The sequence below is a fragment of the Callorhinus ursinus genome, unplaced genomic scaffold, assembly GCF_003265705.2.
Source record: "Callorhinus ursinus isolate GAN/ISIS: 27379988/994484 unplaced genomic scaffold, GSC_fseal_2.0 scaffold24, whole genome shotgun sequence".
NCBI classification, from domain to species: domain Eukaryota; kingdom Metazoa; phylum Chordata; class Mammalia; order Carnivora; family Otariidae; genus Callorhinus; species Callorhinus ursinus.
Window position 1 is genome coordinate 21,049,337 of NW_027397086.1, and position 26,996 is coordinate 21,076,332.

A 26,996-nucleotide genomic window follows, 5' to 3' on the forward strand; every position below is an offset into this window, starting at 1 on the left:
CTCTGTTGTAGTAGGTTTTTTTTTTTGTTGTTTTTTTTTTGGAGAGAGTCCTTAAAATTCTCTAGATAAACAATCATGGCTTCTGTAAATAAAAGAAAATGTGACTTCTTTTTGCAATCTGTAGAACTTTTGCTTCTTTTTCTTGCCTTATTGCTCTGGCTGGGACCATCAGTGCATAGGACTGGAGGTATGAGCATGGCCAGCCTGCCAAAATAAGCATGGGAATGAAGCCCATGGTGTTTGCCATACTAGTGGCATAGGAGAAGCAAAAGGAAGCAGAAAAGGAGAGAAAGGTGGAGAGCTACAGAGTCAGAAATGCCCCCCGATGCCTCTCATCAGCACAGTCAGAAGACAAACCCTTGCAATGAAGTATCCTCACGTCCCTACTCTCGTCTTTTTTGGATCTACCCATTCGTGGATTTCTGCAAGGTTTTTTGAGCAATTGTTAGGTACTTAGACTCTGCTTCCCACATGTGTTGTTCCTAATTATAAAAGCATCATGGACACAATTTAGGAACATTTGCTGCCCAGGAATTGTGATTTATACCATGTGGTATGTGTTGCAGCTGAGTTTCATAAACTGATTTACCAATGTGATAGAATCAAATCTACTCAAAGACTGGCAATTTTTACTGAGCTGGAGGTCAGCCAATTTTTTCACTCATAGGATTTTATTTTCCTCAGGCTTTAAGACATCCTCAAGAAGTTGAGAGTTTACCTGGACTTTTCATGTGCATAATTCATTTTTGTTCCTCATAGAGACCCAAGTAAGCAAACCCAATGACGTGTTTTTCTAGCTGAGGAATCCGAAGCTCAGAAAGACAAATGACTACCCAAGATCACACACACAACAAATAGCCGTGCTGGAACTGGAACCTAACTTCACTCTCCAAACCTAGGTATTTTCTTCAACCTGCCATCTCCTCTGAGAGATGACACAGAGACCCAGGTCCTGCATTCAGCTTCACAAAACACTGAGACCTGGGGATTGTATAGGCTCCCAAACAAAATACAGGGGACTGTTACTCTAATGAGGGATGTGTTGATTTCACATAACATAAACCATACTTTTCAATTGACGAGTACAAACGGGTAAGACTTAGTCAAGTTTTCACCCCAGCAAAAGAGAAGCTGGAAGATGTTTATGAATTCTTCTGCTTTCGCTGTTTCCAAACTATAAAAGAAGAAATTAAGGAAGTATCAAGTCAGAAGAGAGAGAAGACGTTTAGTACGTGGTGGTATGAAAAGTGACCTTGAGAAAAGGAATGGCCGATTGGGTGACTGGAGTCTGATTAAGTCTTCATATACTGAAGTTCTAAGACATCTTTTTGGGGATAGAAATTATACTGAATGGTCAGCATATGAAATCACGTGCAGTTTCTCAAATATAACCTGTTTTCTGACCTCAAAACTTTTCTTCATGTTTTTCTCTCTTCCTAGATTTCCCTTTCTCCTATTAACCAGTGATAAATGCCTACTCATCCATCAAGACCCAGGTAAGACCACGTCCCCAGTGGGCCCCAGAGAGTTCTCTGCTCTTCGGCTCCATGAGTCTTCCCTGTATCTTGTCTATATTTCTAAGAACTGAAGTACAATAATATCCAAGTGTATTTAAGCTATTTGTATATATCTAACCCCTTAACTCTACAGTTCTTGAGGCAGGAGACTGTGTCTTCTTATTCATTTCTTTACCCCAGGACCTATATAAATGCTAGCACACAGTAGATGGTCAAAGGCTTTTGCAGCAGTGAAGAAACTCACAACACTGAAAAATTCTTTTATTAAAAATACCTTTTGTAACTAGGAAAAAACTCATACACATTTGCATATTGTCTCTAGGTCTACTAAAAAGAAATAAGTGTCAGCATTTAATGAGATTTCTCTGCTTACAGTCATGCTGTGGGAAGAGAACATTGCCACTGCTTGTAGAATTTATTGACATCCAAGATTACATGTTGCTTTTGGAATGCACACCATGAAATGGAAAAAGAATGGCTAGGAAAACGTGAAAATGTGAACTTGTTGGTAAAAAAAAAATTTAATCTCTAAAATTATATTTGAATATATTTTTATTCAAATTAACTATCATAAATCACATAACTAATTTACACATTCATCTAGATGACAACTTAGATCCAGATATAAATCTTGACTCTAGCACCTGTTTCCTCTGTGAGCTCCTGAGCTTTTTTGAGCCTTGTTTGTCTGTTAAATGGAGGCAATGTATATTTTTGGAAAATGTAAACTATTTGTCATTAAAATTTTTTGATGTAAAGAGGCTAATTATCACTAAATTGATCCATAAATTCAACTCGATTCCAGTTAAAATTCCAATGGAATTATTTTTAGAATTTGGTGAGATATTTTCAAGTTCATCTAGGAAAGTATCAGGGTAGAGTGAGTCAAGAACACTTTGGAAAAGAAGAATGATGAAGGTGTACCTACTACAAATGTATGAAAGCATGTTTATAAAGGTAGAGTAATTTCAAAAGTGTCGGGGCGCCTGGGTGGCTCAATTGGTTGGGCGTCTGCCTTCAGCTCAGGTCATGATCCCGGGGTCCTGGGCTCAAGCCCCGCATCGGGCTCCCTGCTCAGTGGGGAGCCTGCTTCTCCCTCTCTCTCTGCTGCTCCCCCTGCTTGTGCTCTCTCTTCTCTCTTTCTCTCTGTCAAATAAATAAATAAAATCTTTAAAACAAAAAAGCGTTGGTACAGGGATAGGATCAGACAGATGGATAGTATACTAGATTTTAGTAAGAGATAGAGATTTCAAATTAGGAATAAGAGCAGAGATTATTTAGTGAAATGGTAGCCAGTGCTATGTGTTAAGCCTAGCTCTGCATATTCTATACCAATTAACATTTTAAATTTTCACAGGAATTCCATAAGTAGATGCTATTATTATCACTATTTTACAGATGAGGAAATTGAGACACAGGGACTAAGTAATTCATCCAAGATCATGTAAGTAGTCAGGAGTAGGGCTGGCATTGGAAACCAAGCAGTCTAGACTCTGGGTTCATGCTATGAACTATTATGTTTTACTGTCTCACAGTCTCATGCCTTACACCCAAACACATTTCAAATGGATTGAAGTTTAAAAAGTATATTTAAAACCAAAATATAAAAATAAAACCTTCCTATAATTTTGGGATATGTAAGGCATTTTTAAATGACATTAAAATCAGAAATTATAAAAGAAAAAAGGATAGATTTGACTATATAAAAATTAAAATATTTTAGCAAAACCAAACCAAACCAACAACAATACAAAATATTAAGAATTAAATCAACCAAACAACAATAGAAAAAATCCACAGAAAATTAACACCATCAGATGACAAATTGGAACACATGTAAGCAATGTGGTCAAGTATTAATAGATCAATGAGTACAGAAAGAGTTCAGTAGAGGATTGATGAACTAACTCCTGGCATATCCATGCACTGGGGAAAATCACTGTTTTTAAAGACAGGAGACTTTAAAGGAGACTGTCCTTTATTGGCATGGAAATATGCCTGTGATACATTAGTTAATGAATAGAAATTTATAAATTTACACTATGACTCTATTTTGTGGGGAAAAAAGTATGTGGGTGCTTGTGTGAGTGTGTTAATGAATATATATATATAGGGAAAAACCTGGAGTGGTTAAATCAAAACTATCTCTGGATGATGTGCTTATACTTGATTTTTACCTTCTTCTTTGTCTTTATTTTTTTACTTTTATTGATTGTCAGAATTCCTTACAATATACATGTATTTCTTCAATTCTGAAGTGGACTAAGCTTTGAATTACCTTTTTCCATAAAGTTAGAAGCAGAATATTCCAAGACCATAATAAGTTTATATATTCCCAGATCACAGTAGTTTCTATGATATTTTGGTGGAAAGCTTACGGTTTAGAGAGACTGGCTTATAGTAAGAAGCCAGTGAAACCATGTTAAGTTACTAATTTCTACACCTAAATTGCAGTGTGCCCTGAGAACATGACCTATGTAATTTCTACTTTTAGGAATTTATCTTGGCTTTATTTTTGCAGCCAAATATATGATCTACACATGCAAATATTCCATAAGGTCTTGGAATGAAGGTACATTCTGTTTCTTCCCTTGAAATCACTATGTATATATTTACTTATTAACTTTATTATTCATATTGCTTATATCCTTGGTTGGTGTTTATCTACTTGAGTGGCCAAGGCTGGGTTGGTATTTTAGTCTCTGATAGTTGTGTTTCTGGACATTTTGCCTAGTATTTCTAATATATAATGCATTTTTATTCTTGAAATCTCAGTGTACTGTGCTTTTTGTCAGTATGCAAGGATATTCCCTGTCCTGTTTAATGCTATTTGCTGCGTATTCTCTTTTGTCTGAAATTTGTATTGTGAATCCTAATTCCTTTTTGTTTGGACTTGCTAAAACATAAGTCTGCTTTTCCCTGTCTTTGCATGTTTAACCTTTTTTTTATTTTTTTTTTTAAAGATTTTATTTATTCATTTGAGACACAGAGATACAGAGAGAGAGAGAGCATGAGCAGGGAGAGAGGCAGAGGGAGAAGGAGAAGCAGGCTTCCCGCTGAGCCAGGAGCCCGATGTGGGACTCGATCCCGGGACTCCAGGATCATGACCTGAGCCGAAGGCAGACGCTTAACCATCTGAGCCACCCAGGCGCCCCGCATGTTTAACCTTTTAAAATAATTTAATACTTTGGGTTTAGAGGTGTCTCTTCCTGTTAGGTTTTCATTTCTGACCATTTATATTTATTGTCCCAATTGATGTTTGGTCTCATTTTTATGATCTTCTTTCTATTATGCTTCCATACTGATTTATTTCATTAGAGTTTTATTCTCCAAAGTAGAACGCATACACCCCAGCTGGTGTACAAGATCATTCATTGGAAACTCAGAAGATAATATTACTTTTTAAATTTAAAAACAAGAAAGATATTAAGCTTTACTAATATTTATTATGCATTGATACTGGCATTTTGTTCAGGTCCACATGTAAGGCAGACCCACTCTGTATTCATAGTGAGCGAGGTACAAGAGAGTGATTTCTAGAAGTCGGAGTGAATGATGGTGACACTTTTACATTTTGCTCACTTTTCTTGACTCATTGCAGTTTAAGGGTACTCAGTTAAGTGGATTTAAAGGTTATTCTTTTACTTTTATCTATGGTAATTCACAAAATTGGCAAGAACTTTAAAATGATTCCTGAAAAAAAAAAAAGGCAGGTTAAAAGTAATGTCCATTATGCAAACACAAACACAAGAGAACAATAGTAACAACTCTCTCCCTCCAATCCCCCTTCCTCCCCCCTGCAAAAAATAGGCTAGGCAATACTTTCCCTTTTCCTGGCAGGAATTTACCGTCAGCCACATTATGAGGTAATAGAGAGGATTTTTAAAACGGATGTTTGGGATAGCTTCCTGGTGTTTCCATTGTTATCTGATACATTGCTGAAATTGATATAAATGTTACATGTATAAAAAATAATCTCTCATATCAACACACTTTAAAAACTTGAAATAGAATTTTTATCCAGTTTAATAGTTTTAGAGAATTTTAAACCCATTTGTTGAAGCATAAAAATATAACACATACTGATACCTTTTCAAGAACAACTGAAAGTGGAAATTTACTACCACATTTCAATAATAACAATTACATAATTGGTGGAGGGGATAGAACACAAATGCCGTGATTATTCAGTGTGGCCAATGACATACTTCTCTGCCTTGAATTTGTCTAATCTCTGTGAAGGATCTTATTCAGTTATTAGTCATGCAAACCAAGTTTGAAATAAAAATGGACCCAGAATTGCACCTTAGAATTGCTATACGGCAAGAAGTGGAACCAAGATTTTCAAACACACTGAAAGCAAGTTTAATCATTCTGCTCTCAATAAAAGTTATTACTTTAGGGAAAGAAAAAAATTGTATTATTAAGAAATATAATAAAATTTATTTTAAATTAGTGTTAATTTCAGGTTTATCTTATCCTCTCCATGATTCTGTTACTGTATTTTCTATAATGTATGTGCATAATCATGTACGTACAATGGTACATGCATTTATATATAATTTATTAAGAAATCATTGGAGTGGAGATACATTGCTCAAAGTTTCACTGATAAAAATAAAAAATGCAATTTTTTATTTGGCCTATATTTTTCCCTTTAGTTAAAAAAATTTGAATATATTTTCTCTAATTATTGATGTTGAGAATTATGCTATATTTATTTCCATTGCAAAAGAAATTTAACATACTTGTGTATATCTTTTCCCTCATATCCTAATTTTTGTTGATAATAATTTTTTACTTTGACCAAATTATTATCAATTTTCATCATGTAGCTTCTCTTTTAAGAATTAATTTTAATGTCTATGTTAGGTTTTAAAACCATATTTATAATTATTTAAACAACTCTGATTTTATTTGTATCACTGAAGCTTTTCTATCATAACTTCCACATTCTTAAATTTTTAAAAATTTGGTTTGTCTTGATTAAATCTTTAATTTTTATCCATATATGATTTTCTGGAAGCATATATGAATGATATAATGCCATGTCTTACATCCCTCAGTATAAGTTTTTTAGCCTCATGTACACAACTCAATTATTTAATTATAGACTTCTTTGTCACAGTCTTTTCCCCTCAAAATACACTAGATATCACTCTATTGTTTCTGGAAATTTGCAACACAAAGATGTCTGTTTTATCTCTACTGTATTTTTTACTGTTGTTTTTTTCTACATTTTGCTTTCTGTGGCTCTTCTACTGGTCTCTCCTGGACTCACTCCCATGGCTATTGTCTTTATCTGCTCACCTGCTGCTAGAGGGTTTAAGAGAACCTCAGACGGCTTCATGCAGCCTGGGACCTTGGTACTGGCTGTTCCAGGGTCTTTCTCCATCCTATCTCTCTGCTGACCCAGGCCACATTACATGGTGATGAGGATGTTCCAATAGCTGAGGACAAGAGCTCAAGGCCTAGGCTCTAGAACTTATCTCATGTTACTTCTGCCACTTTCCGTTGGTCTAAACAAGTCACAAGGCCAGGCAGATTCTATCTACCTCTGGATAGAAGGTATGACATTGTGATTTATAATAAGAAATATGTATTTTGTCTTCATCTGTGTTCCAAAGCTAAAACCCCTGGAATCTCTAAAGTGATATGTCTTTTTGGATGCTGATGAGACAGTGGTGGCTGTTGGTGGGGGGGCGGAATAGCCTCAGGGTAGGGGCTGGTTACCAGGGGAACCAACCACGTGTTTAGGGGGTTGGAAATTTCAGATCCACCCTCCAATCCCTGGGGAGGGGAGTGGGGCTGGTGATTGACTTAAAAAGCCAAGGACTTAATCAATCATGCCTACATAATGAAGCCTCCATAAATATCCTAACCAAAGTGGTTTGGACCACTTCAGGTTGCGAAACGCATGGCCTTACCGGGAGGGTGGCGTGTCAGAGAGAACACAGAAGCTTATGTCTCTTTCCCGATATCCCATGCTCTGCATCTCTTACACCTGGCTGTTCCTGAGTTGTATCCTTTTATAATAAACTGGTAATCTAGTTAGTAAATTGTTTTCCTGAGTTCTATGAGCCATTCTAACACATTGCTGAACTAAAGGAGGGGGTCAGGGGACCCCCAATTTACTGCCAGTTGGTCCCAAGCACAGGTGACCACTTGAACTTGTGATTGGCATCTGAAGTAGAGGCGGCCTTGTGGGACCCAGCCCTTAACCTGTGGAGTCTGGTGCTAACTCCAGGTAGATAGACTACCCTGTTGTCCACAGAGAATTGAAGAATTGTTTGGTGTGGGGAAAAAACCCACACATCTGGTATCAGAAGCGAAGTATTGGTGTGAGTGCAGTACAGTATGGAAAAACAGAGTTTTCCTTTAGTTGGTAAAGAAAGTAGAGAGAGGAAATAGAGTTTCTCCTTTCCCAGTGATGCAGGCTGGCTCGGTCCAAGGACCCAGAGGCAGTCCCGCATGATCAGCCAAGAGGGTCCTTAGCTTTGTGCAGGATAGAAATCATATGCAGGCTGAAAGGAAACAAGAGCAGAGTTTACTGAAGATACAGAGTACGGTTTGAGATGGAGTCTGGGAGACTCTGAAAGGAAAGAAGAGTGAGTGTTGTTTTTGCTTGGGGTCTGGGGTTTTTATTGAGAATTGTGGTGTGGTGTACTTGTCTCCTCAGGTACCCAGGAACAAAGATGAGTGTTTAGGTGTCCTCTATCAGCCACTTGTGCCCTAGGGCCTTGATGAGTCTGTGGTCTGGAAAATGTACACGACAACCTCACCTGGTCCCTCATTAGATGTTATCTATTGTGCTGGAAGACTCCAAGCAAATCATTAATTCCTTGACCATTGCAAGGAGGATATACATTCTAAGAAGTGTGTAAGGTGGGGATGCAGGTCCTAGCAAGAATAGAAGCAGGAAAAGGAACCCAAAAAAGCCATCCTTCATGGGGTCCCTTTAGTTTCCCTATCTCACCAAGGCACTGCCAAGTCACATTATAACAGGGCATGGATCCTGGGAGGGAAGGAATTTGCAGCCATCAAACAATTTGCACCAACATACTCCAACATTCTTCTTAGCAATAGAAGTTCATCCTCCCCTCTCCCCCGCCCCTTGATGATTCAGAGTCCCAGTTTTTTCCCATTCTCGAGGACCTTTCTGCCAAAGAAGACAGGTTTGATAGAGAAGGCACACTGGCTTCTCAAAGGCCTTAGTCCAAGAGAGACTCTTCACTTTACTCCTATTCCTTCAGCAAGAACTATTCGTAGGGCCCTACCCTAATGTGAAGTGGAAAACATTTTCTGAGAATAATAATGGAAGGGGGACCATGAACATTTGGTGAACAATCAGTCATCCGTGCCACATCCAATAACTTTTTTTTTTTTAACTTCCGCCGCTGACTCTGTTATCAGACTCATTCACTCAGAAGCCCTGCAGAATCTGAGACACAAATTAGCATATTGGTGTTCTTATTTCTTAGAGTAAATGTTTCAAAAGAAGCATTTCATGTCTTCAAGGTGACTTTCTTATTTGGACTTACAGCTCCTTTTCAGGACCGAGGACTGACCCCCTGTTTGGTATGGCCTCCCACTTGAAGTAGCCTTCTACTTCTGTCCTGGGCACTTTCTTCTTGAGGTAGGTCCTGGCTGAAGGAGAGAGCCTCGCAGTAGAACTAGCATTTTGGTTGTTTGGTTTTCCCATCCCCAGATCTCTTTTTGCCCCCTGCAGATTAGTTGTTCTTATAGGAATTGTCTTGATCCCTCTACTTCCTCACTATTCCTTCTCTGTCACTGGGATGATCATGAATTGAGCCTAAATGGTGCCTTGGGTTCATTAGCATTAGCCTGTATGAAATATACATCCCCTAACGTGTTGGGCATATGTATGGCATCCTTCCTATTTTCCAGCGCTGATGCTGGTTTTTCCCTAATTTTATATCCATTGGTCATCCCATTTGACTGAGGGTGGAGGGCTGAGTGTTGGACGCCCGCACTTACGTCACCATCAGATGCAGAGGGATTACACAGTCTTATATTGAAATGCTTGTGGAAATTATATGGCCTGTGATATCGGTTTCTTTAAAACACCTTGTAAACTTTTACTTTTGCAGAACTATCATAAATCTGTTTAATTCAACAGTTTACACTAAGTACTCCAGTATTCCACTTAGAAGTAAAGCGTTTTTTCTGTTCAATTGAAACTGTGCACTGTTAAGAATACCCTTTGTTGCTGTCCAATTTCTCCATCTCTGATAATGAAAAATCATGATAGCCCAATGTGCATCCATGTAGCGGGTAGTTCGTGAGGCTGCACAGCCATGTGAGAAGTGGTGCCAAACATTGGGGCGAGTGGTGCTCCTGACCTCACGCTGCTCACAGTTGTAGAGGAGCGGACAGTAATGGAATTAGTGGGATGCTGCTTTGGAGTATGAACCAGGAGCGGACAGTAATGGAATTAGTGGGATGCTGCTTTGGAGTATGAACCATCACACTTTCCTTACTCTACCCCCTTGCACGTGACTGTTCCTCAGTGGCTTGCACACTGACTCTGGGGGAAGCAGGACTGACAGAGTAAGAACCAGCAGGTGAGGTTTTCTTTTTGTTTTTTGGGTTTTTTTTTCAACCTTCAGCACGGGCTTTTGAGACACCAAGGGCAGGCTTGAGGAAAGCAGTGTGTGAACTTTTATGCCAAGGCAGGAAATCTGAGAAGAGCTGTCTGTCTCACTTGTGGCTGCGGCCTGCTTGGGGAGGGGGAGGAGAAGTGACCTTGTGGAGCTGGGGCGTGTGAGGTGGAGGGACAGACCTGGGTGTCTTTGTGGCGGGCGGCAGGGTCCACACAGCGGGCCTCTACAGCTTCTTCAGCCCAAGACCCGGCCGAACTGCAAGAAGGGCCCTGTGCTCTCTTTTCCATGGCTTGGGACAATTATAAATCCTTCTCCTCCTCAAAAAAAAAAAAAAAAAAAAGATGCTGGGGGTCACGACACCCTAAAAAGCAGCTGACAATAGGGAAGAGGAAGCCTCTGGATTGGCTTTAGGGAAATAATGGGCAAGGGTGAAACCCACTCCCTTTTCACAGATACCTACAGTGGGAGATTGTGAAATAGATCTCTAGGTAGATGCTGCTGAGCAAAGAGCAGAAGAGATGGTGCTGAGAGGGGCCAGCTGTGTGGGGCCCCACTAAGCAGTCTGACACCCAAAACCCATGTGCTTCCAGGTAAGGCCAGCGACAGGGCATCTGATAACACAGGTAGACTGGCGATGGTCGTGGGGTTTTAGCAACATAGATTTTGAACTCAGTGTGAAGACACCAACCAGTAAGACTCCCACATGTATTTATATGGAAAGTTTTTTTGAAGGCATATGAACCACATCATGTACAACCACATGTTCAATAAGAACCATCCTTAGTTAAAAAAATAATTACATAAAATCACGATCATCCTGGAAAACCCTAGTCCCCAAGCACAGAGTAGGGAAAAGATTATGAACATCCTAAAATTAAACACGGAATATCTATCACATATGTGATATATAAACATATTTATCCTTATAGGAAAATTATCATGGTTTGTGGGATCATGAGAGGGTTTTCTTTCTCATTTTCAAGTTTCAAATAATGAACATGTATTTTATAATTAGAAAAAAATGTGATTATGATTCTTTTGAAAATAGGAAATTAAGGACATGTTCTGATGAACAAAAATTTTTCTCTATATTTTTCTCTATAAATTATCTTGGTTTATCTATCAAAATAGCAACTAATATGAACACTTGAAATTAAGATTGTTTTAAAAATTATTTTGATGTTTTGTTTTAAGGGGGAGATTGTCTTGTTTTGTCCAGCACGTTTTGAAACTATAACTCTGCCTTAGATATTTGGCACTTTCATCATGACTAATAACTCCTAAATATTATTGCTTTGAAAAAAGAAAAAAAAAGTGGTTCTTTGTTCTTGAAACCAAAGACAAAGGATCATATGGCTCTGTTTCCTCTAACTGACTTCATTCAGTTTGACTTATTTTGACATCTAATTCATGTCCTGTTTCCGTAATCTGCTTGACATTGATCTCAACATTTCATTAGGAATTCATGGTGGAAAGAAATTACTCTGTACATTCGTACCTTGTTCTTACAGTAAATGAAGTGTCATTTACATTTTATATCTTTTCTTGCCAACCTGTAACCCCTGGAAGTGGTACTTTTCCATTATTAGCTCAAAGATATTTATTATCATTTTCCCTCTTGATTTATGCTGAGACCTCAGTGATGGAGCCATGATTCTCATGGTCATTATATAAAATTGCATAAGTGATCCATGAACAACAACAAAAAATTCTCTAAATTTCTTGACAAACTGAAGAAGGAGTTGGTTTCTTAGCTTTTCCTTCCATGAAAGGGCTCTCTTATTATAATGGCGCAGTTTTAGCTACTGTGGTTTGGTCTTCTGGGTGTGAAAAGGTACAAATTTACATTCTAGAAATGACATTTAAGATCAGAAAGAACACCAGCTTTAGAAATGACAGACCTGCGTTCTCATTAAGCACTTGCCGTGCATTCTTAGACAAGTGACTTCTCTTCTCTGAGCTTCTATTTTCTCATCTTCAGGTAAGATTAAAACAACAACCACAACAACAAAAGCTATCTTTCAGGGTTGTTATGAGGATGAGAAATATACTGAGTACCTTAGATGCAGTAAATGCTCAATAAATGATAGCGACAGGGTGTTCATGTCTTTGCTTTCTGCTCTGTCAATTTCTATGTTGGTGGAATGGCTGACACATACTGAATGAATTACCAACTGTGGCTCTGAGTTTTGGAATTTAGGAAGGCACGGTTTTGGAACATAGGAGCTCTTATCTGTGTAGTTGATTTTTTGGGCGGGGGGCTCAAACTTTCTCATCACTGTTTATTTGTAAGAAAAAGATTGGTTGAGAGAAACAATTTATGGGACATCCTCAAACTGGCAAAATCTAATAGGAAAACTTGCTTAACACGAGGAGGTAGACAATCCATGCTTGGCTCCCTTGTAGGCTGAGGCACGATTTATATAAACTTTTTTTAAATTTTATTTTATTATGTTATGTTAATCACCATACATTACATCATTAGTTTTTGATGGAGTGTTCCATGATTCATTGTTTGCATGTAACACCCAGTGCTCCATTCAATAGGTGTCCTCTTTAATACCCATCACCAGGCTAACCCATCCCCCCCACCCCTCCCCTCTAGCACCCTCAGTTTGTTGTTTTGAAAATACTTTTGAGAGTGCTCAATCCCACATTTGCAGAAATGAAGTCAAACAGCAGGCCATACGTGACATCAGAACTATTGGAAATACGACCCCAGATCAGAAGGCTGCCTAATCATGTTAACTCTGAGACTCGTTGTTTTTGTTTATTCATTTATTTGTTTGTTTGTTTGTTATTTTTTACATTCAATAGCTGTTCATTGAGTACCTACCAAGTGCCTGGATACAGAGTAAAAAGGACAGGCAACGCCCCTGGTTGCAAGGAAATGGCTTTTGAGTGGGGAGAGAGTTAAGAAAAAAAAAGAGAAGTAAATAAAATAATTGGAGCTTGTCGGAAATGTTGGGGACTCATTTGGATAGTAACAGAAGATGTATTGAGATAGAGGGGTCCGACTCCTGGAAGGCCTTGGGCTAGGGCTGACATTTAAGCTTCAATGAGAAGCGACAACTTCTGCGGAGAATGGGGACAAGCCTGGTCCAGGAAGCCAGACAAGCATGCGCACAGCCCTCAGTCTAGGAGCATGGGACATTTGATGAATATCCAGGTTGTTGTCAGGGCCATGGCAATTCTTTCTATCAACCCACTTGTTGAGTAAGAATGGTTGAAGTGGGACTTGTGATACTCCGAGACCCTTGTTGTCCATGTATTAAAATATTCTAGAATAAGAGAGTCCAGAAGATTATATACAGGCAGGCATAATTTCTAGTAAGATAGGTTTACAGGTCACTAAATAAAAGCTCTCCAGCCCTCTTGTTTGTTATTATAAATAATAATGATAATAATACCACCATTACTGTATTGTACACTTGTAGTTCACAGAGAACCAACTAAATATTAGAATGTTGCTATTTCTTGCTTTGTAAAAACTGTTTTAAGTACTAATATTGATTTCCCACTGTGGTAGAGGAGGATTTACCCCCGTCCACCTTGTTCCTCTCTCCATTCTCTCAATCTAATTGTGTGACCGGATTGAGTTGATTTGTAGGGGGGCATGCGGTATTGTATGATTCCTTTTCTCACACAATATTTCATTGCCCTTGGAGTTAATCTTGTTTTTGTCCCTTGCTTAGGTTTCTACGCATTCATCAGTTCATCCCTATATTTACTCCCAGTTGTGAAAATTTACAACATATTATTTTATTAATTTCGTGTCCTTGAAGAACTTTCTTCTCTATTCTTTTAACCTGCCCCAACCTGGAACCGTGTGGAGGACATGGAGGTGTGTGGCCCAGAAGCCCCTTCAAGGGGGGGGGTCTTTTCTGATCTGGTCGCTGTCAGCCCCCTCACCTTCTACCTCACCTGCAGAGAGCTGCCCCTCCTGAGAGCATGGCCTTCCCAAGGTGGCCTGTAACCAGTGGTTGATAATGCAGAGAGTATAAAGGTCACTTCGGCCCACGGGAGGACAACTCCGAAGCTGCTGTGGCGCTGCAGAGCTCCCTGGGGGGTTGGCTGGGGCGTTACTTTCGCTGCATCACAATGCAGTTTCTCCATCTTCTCCAGTCCGCTCTTCCCTCTCCTTTCTGCCTATATTCGGAGAATTACTGTTCTCTAATAAACATTCGGCATGCCAGACTCCTCAGCATCTGCTGCTGGAGACCCAGCCTGAAACTGGTTACTCGAGGGCTTCTGCACAGGAGTTTTCTTGCAAGGTCCTCTCACTATCATCCTGGAGATTCCCTTTTTTACATTGTTATCTCAGAGTCTCTATTTTCCGGATCTCAAGACTTCTTCTCTTTGATTTGCTCCCTTGTTTGGATGGAGCACATCCACTAGTATTTTCCCAAGAGATACAAGGAGGAAATAATTTTTTTAAACCTGTGTGGCTGAAAATGGCTTTTTCCTATCATATTTAATTAATAGCTTAGCTGGGCACAGTCTTGTGGGTAGGAAATAATTTCCCTTGGAATTCTGAAGGCATTGCTCAATTTTGCCTTGGTTCCAAGATTTGTGTTAGGAACTATGATGCAAGTATAATTTTTAAACCTTTATATGCAAGCTGTATTTCTTCTCTGCACATCTGGAGGATCCTCTTTATTCTCATTGTTTTGAAATTATATCTTTCTCCAACTTAGGATTCTTTTAGTCTATTACTAGTCATCCAGTTGCTTTTCACCTTCCCACAGGTTCTTGCTCTTAGTTTGCTCTTAGTCTTCTTTATCCTTGGGTATTTATCCTTTTAAGCAAATAAACAGGTGGACAGGCAAACAAACAATAATAACACATTATAGTGCCTCATGGCATTGAAGTAGATTTTTGCGAAGGAAGGAACAGGTGGTAAAGATGTGTGTTCAGCCTCACATTTTTAAGCAGAGGTTGGATTTGGTTTTTTCAAGAAGTTTATCTGGTGAAGTTGCTGTATCTTTTTGCCCTCTCCTCTTCCCTTTTTTTTTTCTTTTTGCCATATAAATTAGATGTATTGGGTCATAGTCAAGAATAAAGTTGAAAAGATGTATAGAAATTTATTTTATTTTATTATATTATGTTAATCACCATACATTACATCATTAGTTTTTGATGTAGTGTTCCATGATTCATTGTTTGTGCATAACACCCAGTGCTCCATACAGAACGTGCCCTCTTTAATACCCATCACCAAGCTAACCCATCCCCCCACCCCCCTCCCTTCTAGAACCCTCAGTTTGTTTTTCAGAGTCCATCGTCTCTCATGGTTCGTCTCCCCCTCCGATTTACCCCCCTTCATTTTTCCCTACCTACTATCTCCCTCTTTTTTTTTTTTTTTTACATATAATGTATTATTTGTTTCAGAGGTACAGGTCTGTGATTCAACAGTCTTCCAGAATTCACAGCGCTCACCATAGCACATACCCTCCCCAATGTCTATCACCCAGCCACCCCATCCCTCCCACACCACCCCCACTGCAGCAACCCTCAGTTTGTTTCCTGAGATTAAGAATTCCTCACATCAGTGAGATCATATGATACATGTCTTTCTCTGATTGACTTACTTTGCTCAGCATAATACCCTCCAGTTCCATCCACATCGTTGCAAATGGCAAGATTTCATTCCTTTTAAAGGCTGCATAATATTCCACTGAGTGTGTGTGTGTGTGTGTACACACACACATACCACATCTTCTTTATCCATTCATCTGTCGATGGACATCTTGGCTCTTTCCATAGTTTGGCTATTGTGGACATTGCTGCTATAAACATTGAGGTGCATGTACCCCTTTGGATCGCTACATTTGTATCTTTGGGGTAAATACCCAGTAGTGCAATTGCTGGGTCGTATGGTAGCTCTGTTTTCAACTGTTTGAGGAAACTCCATACTGTTTTCCAGAGTGGTTGCACCAGCTTGCATTCCCACCAACAGTGTAGGAGGGTTCCCCTTTCTCCGCATCCCCGCCAACATCTGTCGTTTCCTGACTTGTTAATTGTAGCCATTCTGACTGGTGTGAGGTGGTATCTCATTGGGGTTTTGATTTGGATTTCCCTGATGCCGAGCGATGCTGAGCACTTTTTCATGGGTCTGTTGGCCATTTGGATGTCTTCTTTGGAAAAATGTCTGTTCATGTCTTCTGCCCATTTCTTGATTGGATTATTTGTTCTTTGGGTGTTGAGTGTGATAAGTTCTTTATAGATTTTGGATACTAGCCCATTATCTGATATGTCATTTGCAAATATCTTCTCCCATTCTGTTGGTTGTCTTTTGGTTTTGTGGACTGTTTCTTTTGCTGTGCAAAAGCTTTTTATCTTGATGAGGTCCCAATAGGTCATGTTTGCCCTTGCTTCCCTTGCCTTTGGCGATATGTCTAGGAAGAAGTTGCTGCGGCTGAGGTCGAAGAGGTTGCTGCCTGTGTTCTCCTTTAGGATTCTGATGGACTCGTGTCTCACATTTAGGTCTTTCAACCAATTTGAGTCTATTTTTGTGTGTGGTGTAAGGAAATGGCCCAATTTCATTCTTCTGCATGGGGCTGTCCAATTTTCCCAACACCGTTTGTTGAAGAGACTGTCTTTTTGCCATTGGACATTCTTTCCTGCTTTGTCAAAGATGAGTTGACCATAGAGTTGAGGGTCTATTTCTGGGCTCTCTAGTCTGTTCCACTGATCTGTGTGTCTGTTTCTGTGCCAGTACCATACTGTCCTGATGATGACAGTTTTGTAATAGAGCTGGAAGTCCGGAATTGTGATGCCGCCAGCTTTGCTTTTCTTTTTCAAGATTCTTCTGGCTATTTGGGGTCTTTTCTGGTTCCATACAAATTTTAGGATTATTTGTTCCATTTCTTTGAAAAAAGCGGATGATATTTTGATGGGGATTGCATTGAATGTGTAGATTGCTCTAGGTAGCATTGACCTCTTCACAATATTTGTTCTTCCAATCCATGAGCATGGAACGTTTTTCCATTTCTTTGTGTCTTCCTCAATTTCTTTCATGAGTATTTTATAGTTTTCTGAGTACAGATTTTTTTGCCTCTTTGGTTAGATTTATTCCTAGGTATCTTACGGTTTTGGGTGCAGTTGTAAATGGGGTCGACTCCTTAATTTCTCTTTCTTCTGTCTTGTTGTTGGTGTATAGGAATGCCACTGATTTCTGTGCATTGATTTTATATCCTGCCACTTTACTGAATTCCTGTAGGAGTTCTAGCAGTTTTGGGGTGGAGTCTTTTGGGTGTTCCACATAGAGTATCATATCATCTGCAAAGAGTGAGAGTTTGACTTCTTCTTTGCCGAATCGGATGCCTTTTATTTCTTTTTGTTGTCTGATTGCTGTGGCTAGAACTTCTAGTACTATGTTGAATAGCATTGGTGATAGTGGACATCCCTGCCGTGTTCCTGACCTTAGGGGAAAAGCTTTCAGTTTTTCCCCATTGAGAATGATATTCCCTGTGGGTTTTTCATAGATGGCTTTTATGATATTGAGGTATGCACCCTCTATCCCTGTACTCTGAAGGGTGTTGATCAAGAAAGGATGCTGTACTTTGTCAAATGCTTTTTCTGCATCTATTGAGAGGATCATATGGTTCTTGTTCTTTCTTTTATTAATGTATTGTATCACATCAATTGATTTGCAGATGTTGAACCAACCTTGCAGCCCAGGAATAAATCCCACTTGGTGAGGGGCACATCCTACCTTCCAGAAAGTGGTCGATTTTCTGTTCAGAGAGTTGCTGCTATTCTTTTCTTCGATCTCCTGTTGAGTTCGTGGGTGTTCAGAATGGTTTGATCCCTATTCAGCTGAATTCCTGGGACCAGACGAAATTTAGGTCTCCTACTCCTCTGCCATCTTGCTCCTCCCCCTCCTTCCCTTTTTAATGTGTTTTTTTTGGGGGGGGATTTTTTCCCACAAGCACTAATTGCATAACTATACTCTGTGAGAACTTGTACCTGTAAAGTCATTACAGGTACCTTTGACTCTACCTATCCACGGCCAGGATAGAGATAGCTCTGCTCTCTTCTGATTCCAGTCCTGTGTAGACTATGCTAAGAGTGAACAAACTGCTGTTCATAAGGAGGAGGAGTCATATTTGTGCATTATAGTTAAGTTGGTCACCTGTGGATTTCCTTAGGACTCGACCTCAGGAATGTCTCTTTTCAATAAGTGTAGAGAGCTTGCAGGTTTCTTTAGGAAGTTGAGTTAGTATAATAGATCCTTAAGTATACTATTGAAACTTCTTACCCACAATTACTTTTTTGGTGGGAGTGACTGACATGGTGCAAACAGCACCCCTTGGCTGAAACTAATGAATAATTAGTCCTGAGACAAGAGAGAGAAAGTGGATCCCAATAAATCAGTTCCCAAATTCTTTACATCCTTTGGAATTAGATATCATCTAAATGTGAGATATATTATGTGCTGTTATGTGTTAAATAATGTTAACTCATAGAATTTAATTCTTCCCAGCATTAATTAGTTGGGAAAGTGAGAAATAAAATTGAAAGCTCTTAACTTCTTGTTCTGTGTGTTCTAGTGACAAGAGCACTAGCAGAACAGATATCCCAACCCCACTTTTTAAAAAAATTTCAGCCACTATGCTGAAATAGCTATATGACTTTGGGTTAGTTACTTTATCTGAGATTTTATGTTCCTTATTTGTAATTTGGAGAAAATATTAATTTCTTCATAGGGTTGTTAATGAATTAATGTACATAAAGCTGTGAATACACACACAGTGTTTATATATGGTAGATATTCTATCAATGGTAGTTTTCTTTCCTTGGGTCATCTAAGTTTGACCAAGAACATTGCAATTTTTATGTTTGATAACGTTTGGAGGCCAAACTATTACTACTCTTTTGAAGAATCAACAAGATAAGGAGGTTTCATCTGTATTCACTGAACTGTGAATTCAGATGTGTCTTAATCCCCTCCATACACATTCAATCCTCAAATTAAGGCCAGTCAATTTAAGGTGGCACGAGGTCCTCAGAATCAGGGAAGATTTCATAGCTAGAGTTAACTGCAGCAAAGAAAATTGGGGTCTGTAAATAAGAACTGACAGCTAAAGTAAAGATTAATCTTAATGGCATGCATTAACAATATGCAATTTGAGATTGGCAGTGGAGAATTCTCCCTGAGAACTGGCATTAGGCAGTATGGGTCTTGACATGGGAATTCACTTGGGCAAGCACATTCATTCAATACACCTTTTCTGTCCCAAAGACATTAGCATACCCAGAGACCCACAAGATCAGGGAAAGTGGCCTATTTATTCACATCAAATCATTGTATGTACAGACTGTTTCCATTTAATGTAATTGTCATTCAGCAATAAAGACTCACTTGGTATAACTTAGAAGTGACAGGGAAATTGGATGGAGCTTCACATGGTTGACTCTTGAAAAATAATGAAGCAGTGACAAGAAACCTTGAAATTAAACCCTGATGTCTATAAAGATTTTTTTTTGGGGGGGTTGTCCACATAAAAAGTGATGGCAGAATGGAACCCACTTAGGTTATTGGGGACTTTCACCAGACTTGTTTCATAGGATCCTTGTCTTGGGTTAGATTCTGGACTGAAGGATGATGCCACTGTGACCACCAGCTCCTCTTCATGAGTGTGGATGGTGAAGGGCCAAAGGGCAGAGGAACCGTGAAGTGCCTTGAAAGTGCCTGCTTCAGAGTGTTCCAACTATTGTTGACTCTCTGGGCCATTCAGGCAAACATAACTTTTTTTTTTTTTTAATGTCTCATTTGAGTAGATCCAGTTACAACTGTATTTGTCTTTCTTGACGAGAAAGTTATAAAAATTAGTGCAAGTTGTCTGAAAGCCTTAGAGAAGGGAATATACAAAAATAGCACAGGTTTTACATGTCAAAGGATACATTTAAGTTATAAACTGATAAAAAGCTTGTTTTGTTAACTATACTTTCTTAACAGCTGAAAGATAAATATCTTTTCTGAGTTTATATTTTCTAAGAGAATGCATTTCCCCATTTATTAAAAGTGCTCTTTTATTCTTCTATTAAACAATAGATTTTTTTTTTGGATAGAAAATTATATTTTCTGATACTACATATCCTATATTTGGCATGTCTTTACAGAAAGTGCCCATAGGTGATATGGTTACTGACTAATCCGGTATTTGCCAGATGGGCATTATCCTGAGAGTCAAAGGTGAGGTGAAATGATTGTTGTGGAAGGCAGGCAAGGTTTACCTGTGGAGTTAGGACAAGATTTGAGAAACTTACACATGTCCCAAGAAGTTTCTGTGGACTGAATCATTATTACATATTGCAAGTGCACACAGGATATTGGAATAACACAGGAACAATTTTCACTTTAAAATGTCCTCACATGGGTGCCTGGGTGGCTCAGTCATTAAGCGTCTGCCTTTGGCTCGGGTCATGATCCCAGGGTCCTGGGATCGAGCCCCACATCGGGCTCCTTGCTCAGCGGGAAGCCTGCTTCTCCCTCTCCCACTCCCCCTGCTTGTGTTCCTGCTCTCACTGTGTCTCTCTCTGTCAAATAAATAAATTAAATCTTTAAAAAATAAAAATAAAATGTCCTCACATTTGAGAACTTTTGTAGCCACTTTTGTGTTCTGAATTTTCACATATGATCTGTCTGCTATCTTGCCTGGCACAGACTGTCACGGATGGTGGAAAGGGCTAAGGAGTGTACATGGACCATCTCCACGGTCCAGATCCCTCAAGCTCAGAGAGGCTCTGTAATCTGGTCACGGCCATGCAGCTGGTTAGAGATAGAGCCCGGTTAAAAACCCAAACTGGTCTGATTTCAAAGCCCAAACTGTTTATTCTCTGCCACATTGCTTTTCAATGGAGCAGATTTGCATTCTCATACCAAACTTTAAAAGATCCAGTTCCCATGAGAACATGGCAAGAGTATGTGTGCACAGGGATGTGGGACTATGTTTACATATGTTGCTCTGAGCCTCAAGAATCAGCCACTTAATACAATGCAAGAGACAGTGTTATGTGGCGCCCCGCATGGAATAGGAAAAGTGAATGGTCCGAAGCTAGTAAGGAGCCTTTGGAAGACCAGATGCGTTCTGCCTGGGGCGTCAGGAGCTCTCACTTCTCACAGCAGGCCAGTTGTCAACCTCCGTGTGTCCTGGGGGAAGTCCCTACCCTACTGTGCCCTCTGTTCTTTCATTTATAGAATGAAAAGGAGAAAGGTAGCCCTCCAACCACACTGGGTATCTGCTCTGGCTTCCTAATCCAAATGTGCAAAACAGCCAGGCTATGGAACAAAATCAGACTCAAGTCTTCATTGTTATCACTGGCTGTATTTCTTGAGCAAATAATTTAACTTAATCTATTTTAAACCAATCCATTTTCCACTGAAATTATATGGATGAAGAAATCACAACAAATATTCTTTCATTTACTTTGCCAAGAGGCAAGTAGTGCTGGAAACCTTATTTTCTGACTCCTTAACATCATATTGATTTTATTGTCAAAAAAGAACAATGGGAATATGTACACAGAAAAATTACCAAAACTTTCTTCACAAATCAAAAATATTATGAAATAGCCACAGGAGAAACCATGTTAAGTCAAATGGGCCCCAAGGACAGACGATTAATTTTATATACATCATTCACCATAGAATTCTTAATGAGACTTTAAAGTTGACTTACTGACGAATGTACTGTATTTTATAAGCAAAACCAGCTCAGAAGTATCATGTTAAACAAATTGAGATACAACAGCACGGGCATCACTAGAACTCATTGGTACTACCACTGAGGGTGGTGCTAGGAAGTTTCCTTAGGTTTCTGACTCTCAGGGGATGTGTAAAGATTGAGGAGCCAGCCCTGGGGCAACCTTCAACTCCCCAGGCCATTGTGATGAAGGGGCAGAGGAGCTTGCTGGAGCCCATTCTATGGCCCCTCCAGCAGTGGGGGCCTGTTAGGGACCCAGTACAGCTATCTTCATTTTGAATTGTAGAGAAAAAGGAATAATGTGCAGATATGACTTTTGTCCTAACTTATCTGGGAGTAAAAAGGTTGCTCAGCACTGACAGAGAGGAACAGAAAATTTTGAATCTGAGCATTTTATGTAGTTAGAAAGAAGTGCTGGAGCTATGAAGTTTTATAACCATAGGAAATGGATAAAGGCTGCATGTGTGTGACTTTCTGACTTCCATAGTGAGGGAAAAATCAGGGAGTGGATGGAGGCAGAGCGGGGCCAAGTAGATAGTCAGTTTCTTGTCATTATAAGGTCTTGGTGAAGAAGCCAGAAAAACGAAAGCTTCGGTTAGGAATGGAGGGATTGAGAGTGAGCCCGAGACAACCACCACCACCATCCATCCATCCATCCGTCCGTCCGTCCATCCATCAATCAGAAGAATGATCACAACAAAAATAGCAATAATGGCAATGCCTCTTTGGATCTTTTTAGACACACAGCACTGCCTTGAGATGGACAAAAAAAGAGTTCAGGAAAATGGTCTTGACTTGCATCCTATTCCCATTATGGCTGCATACAAAGGGGACTTTTCATCTTATAAATAAAATCTGAATTTGATGGAGTTCCTCTGCATTATGAAACTATTGCCCTACAGCACTTTGCAAGGGGAAAGAGTCATTTGGCTTATGACTGCAGCATGTAAGTGTGTGGAAGTGAGAACCAGGGCCCTGCTGTTCGATCCCGCAGGACGCTCAGGGAGAAGACTGCTCGGATTCTTGAGGCAGTCTCCCTCCTGGTTCGGGAAAAGCTGCCCTCTGTCAGAGTCCTCATGTGTCAGATGAGAGGTCACTGATATTATCTGCCTCGTGTGTCCTAAAGGGATTTTAGGGGGATAAAGGGAGACCACGGATGCCAGGCAGCCCACAGAGCTCCTGCTTTTCAGTACTTGAGCCAAAGAAGCAGTTCTGTCGAAACATGACGGAGGCAAGAATTGCTAAACGTGGGCAGCACATTTCAAGGAAACAGAAAAATAAGTGGGGCTGCAGCCCATCTGATAAAACAGGGACTGATTGAGGCTGACCTGCAGAGAAGAGCAGCGGGCCACCCCGTGTGACCCCTCACATCTTTCCCTGGGGTACTTCCTCCCTTCTTGGAAGTCTAACCCTCCAAATAGATTGAGCTTTTGGCCACGCACCTGAGTTCTTTCACATTGTCAGCCGGCCTGGCAGCTCCTGATCCCCCGTGTAATCCGGGAAGTTGGCTTGGACTGGTTTCTGGAGAACCAGGCTTCTGCTCCAGTGGCCATGGTCCTGCCTAACAGCCATGTTGTTATTGGCCTTTATTGACCAGTCTCACCTGGTGATAGGTCTTGGGGAGCCTGCAAACTGCCAAGCCACTGCAAAATAGAAATCCCCACCCTTTTTGAGAACGTGGGCTCGAGACAGAGACTCCTTAGATTTATTGGTAAACTCCTCCTGGTTGACCCCACAGAAGCAAGGGTGGATAATCTCCTTTTCCAGGTAGTCCATCCCAGGGAGAAAGCCTGCTGAAGAACTTGCCTGCCCATGGGAATTGTCTGGCGCTCCCAGTGCAACCGTCCGTCTCCTTTGTCAGAGGGAGATGTGAGAAACACGATCGGGCTGGTTGGTGAGGATAGGATGGTTCACTCTGCTTCTCTGTGTCCTAAGGCAAAGCTTTGTGAAGGCCACGTGGTTCTTATGCAAGCACTATTGATCCGGTTGTGATGTTTTGGGGTCTAAGCTCCTTGTGTGTATCAGTGTTGAAGTTCCAAACAATGGGAGAGAGCAAAGCTGTTTCAGAGGCCTTGCCGTCTTTATTGGGATATGTGCCATCCTTGGTAATTGTGCAGTTGACTGGGTATTTACCTTTCCTCCAGCTACCATTGGTTCCTCTAGCTTCTGTCAGCTTTAAGAAACCACAATCAGAAAAGCCCCTGGCGTGGGCAGATTAGTGGAAGAGAACCCATGTGGTAAGGACATCTCGTTTGGGTTTCCCAGCCAGTCCTCAGAAGAGCTTTGCCCTGTCTCCCAGTCCATTGGGCAGGTGCAGGGTAAATGTTTCTGAACCCCAGTCTGCTCATGTATAAAACGGGGGCAATACGAATAGCTCGCGGCAAAGCAGGTGCATGCTGGGGTGTTCTGAGATTCAAACGAGGTGATGTGTTTAACTTCCCAGCGCAGCGTCTGATTAATTCCATCCTCCCCTCTTTCCATTTTTGAATTAGAACCAATCCGGACACACTATAGAATCCACCTCTATATCCATAATCTTCTAATCCTCTCTTCTCTTGGGGAAAACAAGGGAAGTGTACACTTTTTTCTCCCGTAAAATGGGAGCTCTTTATGACCCGGTCTCGCTGATCTCTCCAACCTTATCCCCCATCTCACTGTCCCCTCTGACCCACCACTCCTGCCCTGAACACCACTGCATTAATCACACCTTCCCCTGCGCCACCTCTGACTGCCGCACTCTTACACTGTATGAATCACCCTGTACGCTAATGAGTCATGTCTACTTCCCTCCAAGACTGTGACCTTCTTAAGGGGAGAGACCACGTCTTGTTTGTATCTGATATCTAGTACCTAGTAGGTAACCAATAAACTTATAGTTAACGAAGCATTAAGCCAGACTCCAGGGGGTTATAAAGATGGCCTGAATATTTTAGAGGGATCCTTTTGGTTTCTTTGAAGACTTCCCACCAAATAAATGCATATGATTTCATTTTAGAAGAAGGATAATTGATTTTTCTCTGTGAACAAGGAAGACACTTCCCCTCTTTTTTTGCTTACTGCTGTGTGGTGAAGGACATAAATTACACAGGAAACAGGACACAGAGACATAAACCTGCTTAATCCAATTATATGTTTCAATAACAGACAGAGCCCCAAGAGAGGAGAAGATGATGCACAGGATGGAGACCACTGCAGGGGAGCTAGGAAACTGTGCGCTTCGCTTTTTTTTTTTTGTTTTTTTGGTTTTTTTTTTTTGGAAAGAGAGAGAAGCCAAGAAAGGAGAAGGAGATGTAACAGCTGCCATAGGAAGTGAGAATCAGTGTTTAGTCCTTATATTGTTAAACAGTGGACACATAAATGGTTTTTTGAAGACCAAGGAAGCAAAAAAAGACCCAAAAACAAAACAAAAAGCATAAAAATGCACACACACAAAGCAAAACAAAGAAACCAAAGTGAGGAATACAAGAACCAGGCCCTTAAAACGAAAGGCAGTCTGATTACAGCCATTGGAGAAAAAGTCAGGCCTGTTGTCTGATGATGATGACACACAACTTCTAGTTCCAGGAGTGGAGGCCTAAAGAAGGCCACTGGGGCAGAGGGGTTGGAGGGACTGGGGGGACACTGATAGTTAATGAACCAAGCACTTGGACTTAACATACCCCACCTTATTTAGCCCTTACTACAACAGCTCTATAAAGCAAGTTTGTTGTTTGCATCTGCAAGTAAGCTGACGTTCAAATATGAACTATTTCCAAGTCAAGGTTTTCTGTGCAGCTGGTTAATGGTACAGGTGAGATTTGAACCCATGTCTGCCTGAGTCCCCTTCCGCATCTATAGCAGGTATAGCACTCCTGTGCTATACCACGCTCCTTGCACAATGGGATGTGACTCGCAGGACCCCTCTTCCCTTGGTTCCAGGCTCTAGGCTACTGGTGCTGTTGGATTTGAACTCCAGGGCAGGGCCTCACAGCTCCCCTTATTGTCTTATTCCTAATTAAATGTCCACTACTTACACTTGTAGTTAAACTCTCTCTTGCAAACAACCTCTCCCCTCTTTCCTGCACTGAACTCTAGAGTGTTTGCCTGGGACCCAGACTGTTGGAACGATCATCACCTGAAACCTTGCCTCTCACCATGGGAGGGGACAGTGAGTGGCCTGGAGAGTCTCAGACCAGCAATTACATACTCCAGCCAGAAGTGACACTGCTTACCACTCATTTGCGAGAGCTAGACACGTGGAAAGCTGAACACAGGAAATATCCGGTGAACAGCATCAGTGACTCCTGCCGTCTTTGTTGTCTTCAACATATGCGATATTCTACATCCTTACCGTGTTTAGGATCTGTCCCCTGTCTAGAATGTTTGCTCCATGAGGACAGAGGTCTTTGTTTCGGTCACAGATGTATCTTCAGTGCTCAGAACGGTGCTTGGCAAAAGCACTCAACAAACCCCTTAAAGAGTGAAAAATATTGTTAATTCTCCCTTCGTTGGCTGAGTGGTCTAGGGCAAGAGTTTTATATTCTCTGAGCCTCTGAGTTTCCTTATTGAAAATGAGGAAAAAGGGATAATCTCTTATAGGATCATGGTGAGAATTAATGAAATGAGCAGGCAAAGTGACTCTTGTAAGGCCTCCCTCATGAAAAGCTCTGGATAAATACTGGTTTCTTTTCACCTCCCGTGGCCAAATCAGCCCTCTGACTTTTAATGCAATTCTCAAGCAAATCTAAATGGAAAGACTAGAGCAACTGCCCAGTTTTGAATATGTTCTCTAACTCTTCTGTTTCTTTCCCAGCATGCAGAACCAGACCTATGTTACTCTTGAAAATGTTTTCCCTGCAGTAGTTGGAAAACTCTGTAAGTGGAGCACACTCTGTAACTTGGGGTGGGAGTAAAGCAGAGTACCAGCACTGGCCAAGCCTTTCAAACAGTGTAACAAATGATGTGTGGGCACAACTGGGGAAAATGCACACATTCTTCCTGGATCTGGCGAAATCATGTTTGGCCCCCAGGTGCACTTGACCTGTTAACAACATTTAGACAGATTTATCAGCTGTAAACTTTGCGCCATGCAAAGAAAAAGAGAAGGAATACTTTTTTTGTCCTCTTTCTAAACGTACAGCAGAAAGATTTGTCGGCAACAGAGC